General features: G+C 35.4%; 1 long non-coding RNA gene across 1 annotated transcript; it reads right to left on the bottom strand.

Moving 5' to 3' along the window:
• Positions 1 to 9,170: 9,170 nt before the first annotated feature.
• Positions 9,171 to 10,051, bottom strand: LOC107711636 (uncharacterized). Its single transcript, XR_001636719.1, has 3 exons — positions 9,934 to 10,051; positions 9,615 to 9,788; positions 9,171 to 9,468 (listed from the first exon to the last, which is right to left on the bottom strand). It is a non-coding gene; the product is annotated as an uncharacterized LOC107711636 (long non-coding RNA).
• Positions 10,052 to 12,617: the final 2,566 nt, after the last annotated feature.

Raw genomic sequence — 12,617 nt, 5'->3', positions numbered from 1 at the left:
AGCATAAGAGACTTCTTTTTAAAAAACCATTTAAAAAGTCTTACCAACCCCAAACTTTTGAATAGTAGTGATATATATACTAGTTGCTTTTGTGCTGGAGCACAGAAATTACAGTTGTCACTGAGGCAGAGGAAAGAAGTTACACAAAAGGGCCAGAGAGTGAAGTGTAAGTTGTAAACATTGGGGGAAAAGTTCAAATAAGGATCTACATTTACAGTAATTACCTATCTGCTCTGTGTCTGCTCTCTCATATAAATGGTGGCAAAAATAACTGGAGTTGCTGAAAAGGGCTGTGAAAACTATGAAAAGCAAATTAAGAATAATAATTACATTGAAGCATCTTTCCTGGACTTATAATGCATTTGACAGCAATATGAACAATGCATCCCGGCAATCTGGTTAAAAAAAAAAAGGTGAAAGATTGGTAAGGAAGACAATTTTGTTATAATGTCCAGGACATACTCTACATTACATGAACTACAAAGCACAACAGTGATACATTCTCTGTTACAAACGCAAAGGTCATCTAGAAACAGTGAAGAATGTCACAGACATGGATAAAGATGATAAAACTACCATCACTGGCTTTTCCTCTGATGAAAAATCAGGAAATCCAATTTACAGAAACTACTTAAAATAATCATATGACATATCATGTCACAGCAAAATTGAGTAAACACAGTAGCTATACAAAATGTGACAGAAGCGGATGTTTACAGATACCTTCATGCCTGCCATCCACATTAATAAAACAGATGAGATACTAGAGTCTCCAATCCCAGAATCCCTTTTCTGTCTGACCTTGGTTGCAGTAAGCCGCTATAAAAAGGGACTGATAAGTATATGTCTTGGCATTAGGCTATGAGTACCTACTGAGAAACTGAACAAACACATTCAGTGCTTCAGCTTTTTCTCCATTTGTGAGATTGCTTGCTTAGAACCTTGAGTGAGCATGATATAACACAAACGGTAGAATGAGTCACTAGAACATGTTTCAATAAAGGAGAGTTTGCATAGTTCATGACCTGCTTCAGCATTAAGTTAACCACGTCACCCAGCAATACCCACTGGATCAGCACAGAGCAAAACAAACCTTAACAGAACTGTTGACAGAGAGCACAGAAGGAAATCTCCAAACTAAAATAACGACACGCTTGTTCAGCTACGAAATCAAGCTGTTGTAGGGAAATCTCCAGCAGTGCTGAGATACACCATGGACCTCATTTCAAAATGTTCCTGGCTTGGAATGCATCTGTTACTCTCAGGTGAATTTTAATGATGGAAACAGTACTTTATTAATGAGTTTTACTCCGATTGCCTCAACTAAGACTTGACCTGAGTTAATCCTTGGGTACCAGATTTGAAAATAGAAAAAATGCTACAAATCAAAAGTTTGTGGTCTCTTATGCTCATCAAGGTTTTATTTATTTAATCAAAGATACAGTAAAATAACTGTATATTGTGAATTAATAATAATATTGTGAAATATTATTACCATTTAAAATAACCGCTTTCTATCTTAATATATTTTAAAATGTAATATATTCCTGTGATGGCAAAGCTGAATTTTCATCAGCCATTTCTCCAGTCAGTCAGTAATATTTTAAAGGTTTCTTTTTGATTGAAAATACAGTAAAAACAGTAATATTGTGAAATATTATTACAATTTAAGCTAATTTCTATTTTCCTGTGATGGCAAAGCTGAATTTTCATCAGCCATTTCTCCAGTCAGTCAGTAATATTTTAAAGGTTTCTTTGATGAATAGAAAGTTGAAAAGAACAACATTTATTTGGTATCGAAATCTTCTGTAACACTGTAAATATCTTTGCTGCACGTTTGGTCAATTTAATGCATCTTTGTAATAATAAAGAAAACAAATAAATACTGACCCCAAACTTTTGAACAATATATATAAAATAACAGAGACCTGAAGTCTAAGAAAAATAAATTATGATCTAGATTTCAAAATCTAATTCAAAACTGGAAATAACTGGAAACCTAGTATTATGTTTACATAATGGAAACTTACATAAGGAAAATATAACTTAAGTATGACTTAAATAAATATGAATATGAAATTCTGAAGCAAATTTATGACACTTAGCATGTTTCAAAAAAGGCCAGATTTTCTTGCTTCCATTGAAACAAAAATTGTAATTAATAAATGTAATCTTTGTCTATTTGATGTGACTATACATCTTTGAATTTAGTATAAACTGAAATAGCATCAGGTATTTTGTACTGAATAATGCTAGATCAATCAGTATATGAATGAGGCAAATGACACACTGTGGTCAGTGTTAATCTGCATGTGAAGGAATGAGCGCAGGCACAGTTCCAGACTAATAGCAGAAAAACACAAATATTGCCCAGTAATGAGCTATTGCCACCAGTTTCTGTTCATGCCAGGTACTCAGAAGCCTTTTCATCTTTTTCATTGTCCATGTGCATATGAGAAACGTACCGTACTGCCACACTGGATAGTCCTAACTCTCTTCGTAACATCTTATACGCACATCGAGGCTTGCCAGCACTCACCACTGACAACAGCACTGCTTGTTTGGACACACAACAAAAACATGGTTGGATTCACTGCCAAATCTGCTGCTGAAAGAGTAGAAACACCAGGCTTACGATGCACCCAGCCAAATAAGCGATCTGCTTACATAGACATGAAACAATACAGCTGCTTTATTTGCGTGCATTTCAGAGCACATACATTATGCATCAGAAAACATGCATAATTTAGGGGAACAAGCAGAGGATATGTCTGGTGCTCGGCCAAAGCTGCTATCTCCTTATGGAGAGACACAAAAACAAATTCCATCTTGTGCAGGCAGATGGTGGACAAGGTGACAGGGTGCCTCTTATCCAAATTGCAAACACTTGAGTTAATGTTGTCATGGGAACCTGGGCAAAAGTCCATTTTCGGATATCCCTTGAGCTCAGTCCTGGCAAAGAGCTCAAAGGTGATCTAATGGTGAGGCTGTGGAGGTGTGCAGATGTTGACAAGAAGAAAATCTTCTGCCATTACAGAACTGATTTTTATTTGATTGGTTGAGCGTACAATGATGAATGTGAAAAACAAAAGACTTGATTGCTTTTTCGCTATGTAGAGATCAGTTATTTGAAGTTATTTGAATATTGTTCTACAGCAGATTAATGAGCTAATGAGTTCCTTTATCAGCTGTGTCTATTCCTTGTAAAGTTGACTTTGTTTGATTGCTGATAATACATGTAAAACCATTCAGTCTTATAATTCTCTGATGGGTTTTAGCCGCTCTAGACCTTAATCTTATGCATAAAAGAAGATGCTTGGAGCTATTTTGTAGAAGTCTCTTGGAACTCTGAAAAGCTAATGTTCTGTTCACTGTACATTTATGTTATTTGAAAAACTACCAATGTATCCAACTTGCCATTGGGAGTTCACTCAAATGCATAATTTTCACTTTTTATCTAAGCATTCTGCCATTTCAGTGCAGCTCAGCTGATGAGATTCAACAGAGTCATTAAAATCCTGCCAGATATATATTGAAAGAAATCCCTAAGAGCAGTGATATGTAAATATCATAAATATGATGATAGCTTTGTGAGGCACCCCTTTCATAAATTATAAAGGCCCATTTATACATGTGAGAAAAAGCATGATATTATAAGACAACATACTGTTGGCAAAATTCACAATAAAAATTGTTCTGGAGCGTATGTATAGACTGAATATTGTCTTACATCCCCTTAATGCACAATGAATGCACCTCCCTAGATACAACACAAATACAACATGTTATTGAACATTCTTTTTCTGAACTGGCTTTAAAATAAACAATAAAACTAAAAAATAATTTGTATTTGTAAAACATTTCAAAAGCACTTTAATGTTTTTCTTTTTTTGGACTTTTCAAAGCAGACTCCAGCACTCTTTTGATTGTCAAAGCAAAAACACTTTAGATGGTGCTAAGAGCTTCACTGCATTAGTGTAAACATGTGGCGCAGATGAGTGGTGACACTGGGTCACACTGCCTTAGGGACACCCTGACTCATCACAGCTGTCAATATTTACTGAAAAAAAACACAGAGTACACCCAAAACAAAGAAGCAAATGAGCCTACTGAAAATCTATAGATGTTGATTTAATATGAACTTTGAAGTTCATTTAAAAGGCTAAACTCAAAACCATGAATTAGCAACTAAACAAGACTGACATGAATCATTCAAGCATGCTTGATTTTGCACTTTGAAAAAGTGGTTGTTTTCTTTAATGTTTCGCCATACAAAATCAGTCATGTGACTAACGTTACCTTCAAGTTGGAAACATACCGTGCAGCCTAAAACAACACAAAATGGTAACACTTTAAATTAGGGAACACATAGCCACTATTAAGTATTAAGTGTTTTCCCTCAATAAACTCCTAATTTGTTGTACAAATAACAGCCAATATGCTAATAATGTGCATGCTAATAAGCAACTAGTTAATAGTGAATAGAGTTCCCTAATCTACAGTGTTACCTACAAAATAATTATATTGTGAACAATAAACCACATCTGAATTCAAAATAATGAAAATTATTCATTCATCACTTATTTATACATGGTATTTAACAAAAATGTTTAGTTTTCAAAATGAAAACCTTGAAAGTTGAGGGATACCTATAGGCTGGTCCATACATCACACATTTTAAATGACTGAAATACAACATGTAAAATGCAAATAATGTGACAAATCATTCATTTCCATTCGCTGCAGACTTGTTTTCTCCTCAATGATCTCTATATAGATTATGGATATACTATAGTATCTACATTAAATATCACTGACATGCCCATCACAACATCACAGCTCTGCAACACGTGTATCATCTTGAATTTTCAGTGTTCCACTTTAAATGCAACTTTGCACAGAACCTTCATATGCTCAGAACTCATAACTATATTTCGGACCTCAACTGAACAGCACAGGAGTTGAACCAGGAAATATCTTCGCAGATTTTGAACAAGAATATTTGTTTTGTTTAGTAATATTGCAATCAGATACATGTAGTCTTCTTCATGAGGTGTGCTGTTAATCAATTAGGGCAGCTCAGCCTTGATAATAAACAAATTACCATCCCTAATGCAATAAAAGGTTTTGAACACATAGATGGCATAGCATTCTTCGTATTGTTACATCCAAAATGAGGCATAATGGCTGGTTTGCCCTCATCCGACTTTTTTAAATGAGGTGCACTGCAGCATCATGAACATTTGCCAGAAATTGACTGAATTAATATTGTCTCCCCATTACAATTGAAAATAGTCCAATCTGAAAGCCCCTGATAATATGCAGCTGTGCTTGGCATTAGTGTTAAAGACCTCCGTTTGTCAGTTTCCTAGCAACCAAAAGCACTATATTTTCACTGCATGTTGTTCCTCTTTCCCCGTGATGTATTCACATGATATTTATAGTGTTGGCCGAACTACATACGGTATCTGCAAACCAAGCATTGTTGTCAGACCCTTCTAAGAAGTCTTTCACTGCGAACTGCTTTCTATCACTACATGCAAACTTCTTTTTTTCGTCAAATATAAGACAACATATACATGATGGCGTAAACCAACAGAGCAACAGATATTACAAATAAAGTGGGAGTTTGTTAAAAAAAAAATCCCATTTTGGGGACTGTTCTTTTTGCTTGAAAACTACCTAACAGATTTCAGCATGACCCTCTGTCTATATTATTCAATAAGCAGTTCATTTCAATTTTGAGGCTCCTGAATAAAGCCTGTGTCTGTTTTGTTAGGTTTGCTGATGAGCCTTTATTTATCACACAATACCTCCATAATGACTGAGGTCACATATAAAACTCAGTGAATGTGTTACAAATAAATTATGGCAAACTATGAACTATTGTTAGGATATGCATAAATGCACATTTCCTAAAATGTAAAGTATTATGATATCTAAATCGATTACATGGAACTCATCTGAAATGATTCAGCTTGAGACTGATGGATCCCATGCAGTCGCATTCGTCATGATGGCTGGAACGGAGGCAAGGGTCAGTCAAACCGTCTCAAGCAAGTCTTATCATCTTCATAACATGGCTGTCCTCTACATCTCTTTCCAGCCTCAGGGCAGCATTGTTGTACTTGACCAAATGCTTCCATTTAGCACCTCATGATGGTTTGCACCCATCATGTTGCTAACCCGCTGGCTATTTCTGCTCCATCTGCCTCCTACCGCCAACAGACCAGCTGACTGTTCAGCACTGGGATGGAAATACGTGCAGGTCTGAATGTCGCAACTCTGACAGCAGCACATTTCAAAATGTCAAATGTTTGTTTGGGTCTAGTATTTTAGTTTGACACGCTCATGGAAAAAAAGACACAAAACTGTCTCCCTGAAGCCAGTGACTAGTGATCACATTTATAGCACTGGCCTGATTATTTACTCAGCTCTAGCTTAGGGGGAGGGCATTGCGATGAGGATACATTTTTACTTCTCCAGCAGGTGCTCGAGCCAAACTGACCTAAATCTGCTCCGCGAAGAGGCATTGCCTTACAATGAAATCACAACAAGCCCCCTTCACTGCCTCTTTGACTAAATAATCCTCAGCGATGTCAAGAGCTACACATTGAATATGCAGAAGTATGACAACATCATGCAAATGAACATCCATATAAACTGGATAAGTATCTGGAGGTTGAAGCTTTGCTGACTTTGTGCAAAGCCGAATATATAAAAAATGCCTACAATGGTACACTCTTAAAAATAAAGGTGCTTCAAACGGTGCCATAGAAGAACCATTTTTGGTTCCACAAAGAACCATTCAGTCAAAGGCTCTTTAAAGAACCATCTCTTTCTTACCTTTTTATAATCTGAAGAACCTTCTTTCGCCACAAAGAACCTTTTGTGAAACAGAAAGGTTCTTCAGATGTTAAAGGTTCTTTATGGAACCATTTAGACAAAAAGGTTCTTCTATGGCATCTTGAAGCACCTTTATTTTTAAGAGTGTAGAAATATTCAGAATAATGTTTAACTATCAGGGAGTAAAAAAAATAAAAAAATAAATGCTAATTTGGTAGCATAGTATTTTCAAAATAACATCTCCAGTAAAAGCTATATAAATATGCAATGATTCAAAAGCTTATTGGATAAGTAAATACTTTATTTGCTAAATGTGCAACAGCACAGCAAACAGCGGTACATGTTGACAAAATTTTTCTGCAAGTGGCCTAGTGGTTCAACACAATATAATGCTACATTGTTGTGTCACGTTGTATTGCGCACATTGCCATTCAACAAAGCGAGCTGAGGCAATTGTCAAACACACTCTCTTAAAATGACTTCTTTAAAAAGTCTTTCTCAAAAACAGCTTTAATAATTTTAGCGGATCAATTCTGACGGTTCCTTTAAAAGGAACTGTTTAAAAAAATAATCACTCAGTTGTGTTCCTGGAACTCCCTGCACAGAGACATTTTGAGGTATATTGTTTACTCCTGAATGTGCTTAAGCACTAAACCAGCCTAAAAAAATATTTTTTGTCATGATTAGAGCTTAAGAAGAGTACTTTATGAACTCTGAAAGGTGCTGTAAGCGATCTATTGAATTAGGTCTCTGCTTTCCCTTGACTCTTTTTGAAGTTTATAAAGCTTAAGATATTATTTTTTAATGTTCCATATAAAACCTGCAGAATTATACACTACTGTTCAAAAGTTTGGGAACAGTAAAAAAATGTTTTAATGTTTTTGATAGAAGTCTCTTATGCTCACAAAAGACTGCATTTATTTGATCCAAAATACAGTAAACACTGGGAAATATTACTATTATTTAAAATAACTGTTTTCTGTGTTAATAAATGTAATTTATTCCTGTGAAAGCAAAGCTGGATTTTCAGCAGTCATTAATCAAGTCTTCAGTGTCACGTGATCCTTCAGAAATCATTCTAGTATGCTGATTTGGTGGTCAAGAAACATTTCTTATTCTTACAGTTTTTGTTAGCCCTTTTTGTTAGAAACACATTGTTGCTACCTACATTTTTTTAAAAGTATAGCTTGATCTACTTTAAATTATCAGTACCTTGTAGTTTTATAAGCTACAGTTTCATAGTAGCTTCCTCTACAAGCTGTTATGCTGGAGCGGCATTGTGGCATACGTTAGGTCTGTAAAGCCATCCTGCCTATGTGTTAGGGACGCAAAGGGTGCCAGGGGGTTAATTAAAACCACTAATCCACTGAGGAGGAAAAGGTAAGAGGCTCTTGGCATCCCGGCTGACTTGTGCAAATGACGCTCCGCCTGCCATGTTCAAAGGCAAATTACATCCCTCTTGAAACTATGCAGGTGTCAAGCAACATTCCCGACGCCCCTGCTGTCGCTTCAATTATCACAACCTAAGGTGCAGAGTAGTGCCCTCCCATTCCTGTCCCATCTGGATTGCCCAAGAGTAAAGCATTGTACTGATGAACTCTGCCAGCAGAAGGAGAAAGACAGGAGTACGTCAGAGAGACAGAAGAGGATTCATTGGAAAACACACAGATATGTGGGCACAAATGTGGGGAAAAAAACGTCCCTCCAAATGATCAGTCAACAGCAGTGGTTTCCTGGCAACATTTAACTGTAGCGTATAGTGTGTATGTTTTCATTAGAACACAACCCAGAGACTATTTGACAACACTATTGCTGACAGTTATAGTAGCATTTCAATAACTCATGTCATGATAGAGCTATCGGCCTCAATAGAGCTGCGTCAATGTTTTTATTAAATAACCACAGACATATCTTAAAAATCTCCTCTTGGTTTTTAAAGCAAATACATGGAAACAAGAATACTGTAGCAAAATAAATAAATAAATAAAATAAAATAAAAATGTTTTAACTAAACCACAGGAATATTGCAAATATTTTAAAAACCTCCACTTGAGTTTATAATTAAAGCAAAATCATACAAATGTTGTTGTGAAATAAAATAAAAAATAAAATGAAATGAATAAATAAATAAAATAAAACATAAAATGAAATATTTTCAATAAATAACCATTTAACCATTTCATTAAAACATGTCAAATCTTAAAATCTCATTTTCGTTTTTAAAGCAAAATAATGCAAACTAGAATGCTGTGGTAAAATAAAATAATTAAATTAAAATTATATAATAATTTTAATATAAATATCGAGATACTGGATGGGATTTGAATATCAAAAGACAAGAGGAGTTCATTATGAGAGTGGCCATCTCAAGGTCAGGGGTCAAGGATGATTGCAATCAGTAGGACACAACTCATCTGGTTTTTCCTCATGCTTAGAGATTTGTACTGCCATTCTAACTTCAGATGAAGTAACACACGCAGATATGTGCTGAGGAGAGTCTCTCGTGGGTTTGTGGTGGATAAACATGCATATTGTGTTGTGGAGTGGAGGGGCACGACCTTAGGGTTAAGCAGAAACCTTGTGAAGGGATGGCAGTAGGTCAAGATATACTTCACGAGTCTCCTTAAAATGAGAATGTCAAATGAGTGATACGGTCTCATTCAAAAAGAAGAGAAAGCAGAGCAGAGTGAAGCACAGAGAAGGAGAGATTTTCAGCTATTCATTTATCTGACATGGTTCATTTGTGATCTTATGAGAGATCTTTGCACCTTCTGTTTTTGCCCCCCGGGCAGCGATTGAAGTGCGGAGGGGGAATTGCTGTATGTGTCTGAATCAATATTCTTTGACATATCATGATTCAACATCAAGAGTCAATCTCTGGTTGGATGGGTTGAAGTACAGACTCAATATGAGGAATCCACAGCAAGATAGCAATATTGTTCCTATTATTTAGGGAATAATCAATACATGATATGCACTTGATTTCTCTGATTCTTTACATTACACGATAGCTGTTGAGGGTATTGATCAAAATGCAAGTGAAATTATGAAAAAAAAAAAAATAGTGTATATGTCTGGGGAAATAACCTGGAAGAAACAGAGCTGATCAAAGCTCTGCCAGACCACTGGATGCCCTTCATTTGTCCCACTGTAGTTGACCAGCTAAAAGGATAGATGCTTTGAAAGGGGAACAAACAGGATCTCTATCTCTAACAACACAGAGATAACACAATAAGATGGGAAAACATGGCTTTTTCGTAATGAATTTGTTTGACAAAGTCTAATAACCACTAATATGTGCTCTGCGCTTTACTGTCAATAACAAAATAAACAACAAAATGACAGCAGTGAGAAAACAGCAGTTAAGAAAGTATCTGAACATAGTCATGTGGATACGTTTGCATGAGCTCTGCAATTCGGCACTCCAGTCAAGTAAAGTCACGTCATGTTTATTTATATAGCATTCTATACAATAAATAGTTTTAAACAAAACAGCTTTACAGTATTAAACATGAAAAAACAGTATCAGTGTTGTTTTCGATTAGAATTACACTTCAATTTCTGACAAAGTCCCAGAGCATACCTACTTATTAAGTTATCGCCACGGACCAAAGGTTGTTCAAAGGTGTTTGCCAGCCGGAGCGAACTTTTTCTGGAAAGTTTGCTATGGCAAGCTGTTTCTAAGGCCTGAAACAAACTCAAAGAAATTTTATTTTGGCTTGATTGTGTTCAAAATGACATCACACCATTTCGTTATTTGATTCCGCTTGAAGTGAAATCAGGGCCTTAAGAAAGACAGAGATCGATGAAGGTGTTTTTGACAGACAGTACTTATTTTCACAAAAAGTATTTAAACACACACACACACACCTTCAATTCTACTATTTATCATCTCTAGTATTAGGTGGTAAAATATATACTTTTAATTTTTTCAATAGCAGCCTATCTGTGAGGCAGAAAAAGAAAACAAACACTTGATTTTATAAAATACCTCAGAGGAGGCACTTCATGTTCTCATTTCCATGAGAATAGGATGTCTATGTTGTCTCTTCTGTGTTATCAGAGGCTTACAAAGCCTGAAGATTAAATGTGTCTGTTTTTCAATTTTAGATAGTGCTCGATGTACACGTCTCAAAGTATTAATTTAGACAATTAGAGCTACATGAAACTTTGAAAGCTCCTCAAAATAGACAAATCATTAGATCTCTCAACAACATGCACTTGAAGATGCAATCATTCTTTTTGTTTGGATTCTTCTTTTATAAGATCAAACAGTGTCAATTGCTGTTACTCATGAGCTCATGTGCAAATTTCTGGACCTAAAAGTTCAAACAAATAACTACAGCTGACAATTGAACACTTTAATTTAGAACAATTAATAAAAAAAAGAAAGAAAGAACAATATGAATTTAATCAAGACCTGCATGTACTGTAAATTCCATACAATGACCAAATCATCCATTTGATGCATGTGTATATAGATTAAAAATGGCACATTAGATGCAAGAATGTGTCCCTGCATCTAACTCTGAAACACTATAAAACTGAAAAGACATTAAAAGCACCATTTTGGTTCCTTAGACCGCCACAGTAGCAGAACCCTCTGGAGAACCTCCAGGCACCCTCTTAAACAGGACAATCCTCTGAGGAACTGCATTACTGCCAGACCTCTAAATTGTGTCAATGGTTCCTTCAGTAACCTCATTAAAGGAAAGACTCTGAGGCACTTGAAATATGTAATGAAGTTTCTCAAGTTCACAATATGTTATGTAAGTTTTTAAAATATTTTTGAAAGAAGTATCTAATCCTCACCAAGGCTGCATCAATTAGCCTAGATTTAAAAAAAAAATTAAAATAGCCATTTTCTATTTTAAGATATTTCAAAATTTATTTTATTCCTGTTATGGCAAAGCTCAATTTTCGGCACCCGTTACTCCAGTCTTCAGTATCACATGATCCTTCAGAAATGTTTCTAATATGCTGACTGATATTCTTGTGGAAATTGTGATACTCTGATTTTTAGAAAGTTCAAAAGAACAGTACTTATTTGAAATAAATTTTTTGAAAAATGTTATATTGTGACTTTTGATCAACTTAATGCGTCCTTAATGAATTAAAGCAATAATAATAATTATTATAATTAAAAAACGGACTTGCCCCACACTTATATATAGATACACACATAGCCAATCTACCTATACAAATAGGTATATTGTATTATTTGCAACTTATTAGATTAATGAATCAGTCATATCATGTAGAAAAAAGAAATGACCCAAATCTAGCTATTTTACCGGTCATATTTTGCATTACTTATAGATAGCCCACAACAGCTACATAATTTCTCCTTGCACTCAAACATTCAAGACACTCCTTAAATTCAGCAGAAATGTCACCACAGAGATGTCACTGAATTCAAGGGTACTGTAAAAGACAAACACTATTTTTTTTATTTATATTTCAGTATGTTATTCATATAATGCTCTGGAAGTGTAGATCAAATGAGACTTGTTGATGCCACAAAGTTGTGCAGACAAAAGACACTGTAATTCAAAAGTGTTTCATGTACTGCTGGGAGATCAAAGGCTTGAAGGCAATGGATTTATAGTAACAGAGCTCCTGCCCACTCACAGAGCAGTCTGAGCTGCTGTGGAATCCATTAGCACATTACACTGTGATCTGGAGAAGACGACCAGAAAAACCCATCTCACCAACTCCCATCTTTTCTACCTTAATGCAACAATAATACAGAATTCTGCTCAGGCCAAGCC

Source organism: Sinocyclocheilus rhinocerous, unplaced genomic scaffold (assembly GCF_001515625.1).
Source record: "Sinocyclocheilus rhinocerous isolate Xijiao unplaced genomic scaffold, SAMN03320098_v1.1 scaffold1169, whole genome shotgun sequence".
In the NCBI taxonomy this organism is placed as follows: Eukaryota; Metazoa; Chordata; class Actinopteri; order Cypriniformes; family Cyprinidae; genus Sinocyclocheilus; species Sinocyclocheilus rhinocerous.
The sequence above is the reverse complement of the archived record's forward strand: the minus strand, read 5'-3'. Positions and strand labels throughout refer to the sequence as shown.